The sequence below is a fragment of the Oryza glaberrima genome, chromosome 3 (assembly GCF_000147395.1).
Source record: "Oryza glaberrima chromosome 3, OglaRS2, whole genome shotgun sequence".
Taxonomy (NCBI): Eukaryota; Viridiplantae; Streptophyta; class Magnoliopsida; order Poales; family Poaceae; genus Oryza; species Oryza glaberrima.
This window is the reverse complement of record NC_068328.1, coordinates 16258340-16262787: the sequence shown is the minus strand read 5'-3', so window position 1 is coordinate 16262787 and position 4448 is coordinate 16258340.

Below are 4448 nucleotides of genomic sequence, written 5' to 3'. Positions count from 1 at the left end.
CCCCGTACTGCAAAAGAGTTCCCTCCATGAAATTCTGCCAAAGTGTCAGCGGCAAATTTTATCATATAAAAGCATAAGAAATGGACACATGGGCATACAACAAAGGAGTTGCCCCATTTATTTTTTCAATAGTATCAAATGGCCCATGAACTACCATTTAGACATCAATAATTAATAGATGGACTACAGAAAACATGATCTAGTTTAAGACCAGCTGATTCAGTTCAAGATAACAGACAGATGCGGCAAAATTCCAGCGAGGACTATTGGGCAAAATGAAAATCAGTACTGCCACAAATTCTTGAACCGCATATCAAAACACATTTAAAAATTTGAAAGCTCCAGAAATCTATCACCAACTTATTTACATTAAAAAGCGTTTCATCAGGCAGCCTGGTTTCATGGGTTTTGAGATCTCAGGAAGAGGGATGCCAACTCACTTCCACAAAAGGTTAATTCTATTATAATATTGTTCTTAATCACATGAGACTAATCACACAAATATACAATGTGTACATCTTCAAACTAATTTGCTGATTTGCAAGCAACATAATGGAAGAGGAATTAGTGTATACTTTGGTTTGATTTGCAAGCAATATAATAGAAGAGCAATTAGTGTATACCTTGGTACGCACTGCGTCCGGGCACAAGAATGGCACCAATCGCAACAACAGCCACAGGAGCCACTGAAGAGAGTTCATGGTGACATGGTGCCAGAACTCAGCACGATTGTCATGGAACCGATAAGGGAAGTGCCACTGTTCACCACCATTAAGATGAGTTTGGAGATGAGTCATATGGCATGAATTTGCATAGTCATAGCACTATATAACATGAATTCAGGTTGTTGAAAGGTGTATAGTGGTTCCCTATCCTCCATGTAGACGCACTGAACTTCTATAAAACAACAAATGCCCACAAGCTTGTTCATCAAACTGGAAGAAATAACCAATACAGAATATGCAAGTGGTCAAGCATGATTAACAAATTATATTAAATGAGCAAAAGAACCATAATTTCTGGGTCCAAAGCAAATGAACCAAAGCAAGTTGATCAAATTCTCCCTTCAACCCTTCCTCAATCCTTCACTTGAACTCTGATTCACCAGAGTGAGCCCTTCACAGTCCTGCATATAATTTGTGGTCAGCATAACATTTTCTATTTTAGGATAAGCCCATGAAAAGTAAATCTGATGAATTATCTCAGATTAAACTTTTTGAAAATTACTATATTATAAACCACTGGCATTCTAACATCCACAATTGCGCTGAAAATGGAATAAATTGATAAAAGGAAGCATCACCTGACAATAAGAAATGGTCAATATTTGAATATAAATAACCAGCAAATGACTAAATTGTTTAGTCAGCTTATCAGTGTAGGAATCAAAATGTTACTTCGAAAAAACTAATAATTTGCAATGGTGTTCAAACTTAACTGTCGAATATGCACATCGTACCATGATCTTATTCGTGCACACCTGCCATTGCACGCCCAGTGCCATCTGCCACTGCTTCCGTTGATTGATCTGCATATATCATATATTGCTTTGGCATTCAGATATTTCTTTGGCTAAATATATAAATCACAAGCAGTACATGGTTCATGTATGCAAAGCTTCATACTAATAACACACAAGCAGTAGAGGGTTCACAGGTCGGGTCACCTCTGAACGACTGAACGTGTCAAGGCCGAGGTTGATGTGCTGATTTGGTTCAACAACCGCCTCGACCATAAGCACATCGCAACAGTTTGCGTATGGGAAGCAGCTGTTCAGACTGATCTGGTAAAGGAGGATTAGCAGATATGTCTCAGTACATTAGCAGAAAAGTGTGAATAGCACAATCAACATTGGTCACCCAGGAAAACGGTTCATTAATCAAACTGATGAAAAAAATTGATAGCATCAAAATCTACTCTGCAATATGTTACAGTATCCGAGACTACATGAGAAATCTTTTTTACCTTTACTGGAGGGGAGGACCATCAGCGGTCGGCGTGAGGACCAGCGGATGGCAGGGGGCGGGGGTGGTGATCGCAGGTGACGGTGAGGGATCGTCGGCGACGGCGCAACGGAAACCGTCCGGCGGCGTACCAAGGGAGGAGGGATCGCGGGTGACGAAGACGGCGGAGGGGCGGGATGCGGCGCCGAGAGCAATGGGGCCATCGCTGTTCAGCTGTTCTGGCGAGGTGAGTCGACGGCGTCGACGAGTTGAGGCGACGGCTGGAGAGAGGGCGGGAAGAGAGGGAGCGATGGGAGAGAAGGAGCGGAGCGGAGCGGAGATTGCGCATGAGAGGAGAGAGCGAGAGGGGCGATCCGTATCGCTGGAGAGAGTACGCGGGAGGTGGGAGTAACGTGGTGCGTTGGATTTGATTGGGGCAATCCTGACCGATCAATGAGGAATGAGGATGTAACACACTGTTGGTGAATTATAGGGTAGATACTGAACACTTTTTAAGCTACTGTAGTGTAGAAGAATGGATTTTTGTAACATCAACAGCTTTGTATTTTTATTCTATTGTCAGCATTTGTCTGTAGCAACCCTGCACCGTACCTCGCACCGGACACTTTCTCCGGGTCCATCACCTCCATGATCCGCCATTACCGAATATAGGAAATTTTAGTGAAAGTTATGAACTAGTGAATCCTTTGATAAAATGCAACATAATGTTTGCAGGATAACCTATTTCAAAATAGCGAACAATTCTTTTAGCCTATGACGTCGTAGAAGAATGGATTGTTGTAACGACAACCACACACCGTAACTTGCACCAGACACTCCATAAAATAAATGTAACGACAACCACACGCCGTAACTCGCACCAGATACTCCGCCACCTCCATGATCCGCCATCGCTAAATATAGAAAATTGCATTTCTTTTTTCAACTATAGAATAGCAAACCAAATCTATGCAATGGTTGAAGGAATCGGATCTATATGTAACGGTTGAAGGAAGGATGCTTACCTTGTTGGCGTGCGGGATCGGTGGCCTGCGGGTGCGAGGGGTCCCGGTGGCTGGTGGCGGCATGATGGAAAGATGAGGGATTGGCGATGACCTGATGGTGGCATGGTGGCTCGACGGATCGATGACGACCTGATGGCACCATAGTGGAGAGGGATCCGGTCAATCCGCAGAGGATCGACGATGAACCCACAATGGGCGATTGGTGGCAAGCGCGATGGCCGGTGGTTGCGCGGTGGAGGAGCGCCCGGATTCACCTAGGAGGGGATCCGACGCATGATGCTCCAAGGCGACTATGGCGATGAGGCAGGGTGTCGCAACGTCGATGTGGCAAGGGCACAGGGCGAGGTGGCGGCGGCGGTGACTGGTTGAGGCAGCGCGGTTAGGGTTAGCGAGGGAGCGCGTGAATGAGGGGAGCAGGGAGGGCGCAACCGAGGTGAGGGGTGCGGAAGGGAGAGGGGAGGTGGGAGGTGGAACCGATCATGAGCATTGGATTTCACACGGATAATCTGAACCGTTAAGTGATGAATGAAAGAATGAGTGATGAGTGAAAGTATTTGTTGAACTATAGGGTAGATATGTTGATTTGTGCTGTTGTATGTAATCAACTTAATTAGATGCCAAATGTACCTTGTACGATTGTTTCCGTTATCAACTATGTCGTTTTCCGATTGTCATCCGGTCAACCCATTGGGCAACGGTACCGTTATATGCTTGTGCTTCTGTTACTGTATCTAGTATTTTTGTCATCGCCATAGCTATTATGTCCATATGTATAGCCCTTTTAGTTACCCCAGTTCACTAGAGTTACTCAACTACCGACCAACAGAAATGGCGAACAATTCTTTTAGCCTATGGCATCGCAAAAGAATGGATTGTTGTAACGACAACCACACGCCTTAACTCGTACTAGACACTCCGTAAAAGGAAAAAAAGTACGAATTACCCCCCAACTATTGTGGTCATCCGAATTACCCCCTGAACCACAAAACCAGACATTCTTCACCCCAACTATGTAAACCGGACGAATTACCCCCCTCGACCCAATCCGCGGTGGTTTTGGTCTACGTGGCGTACACGTGGCAGTCCAGTCAGCATTCTATTTATTAAAAAATGTGGGACCCACATGTCATATCCTCTTCCACTATTCCTCTCTCTCTTCCTGTCTCTTCTCTCTCTCACCCTGTCTCTTCCCCTCTCTCTCACACGCACACGGCAGCAGGCGGGGCGGCGGCGGAGCGCATGCACGCGGACGGGGCCGGAGGCTGTGGCGAGGATGGCGGCGTGGCCGAGACGCACACGGCGGCGAGGACGGCGGCACGCACAGTGCGGCGGGGCGTGGCGCGAGGAGGCGACGCGTCGGCGGCAGCACGCGGGCACGCGAGCGTGGGGTGACGGCGCACGGACGGGGCTCGAGGTGCCGCCGCCGCCGCCGCCGCCGCCCTGCTTGTGCTTGTACACCCGCTTGAGGAGGTAGAGCGTG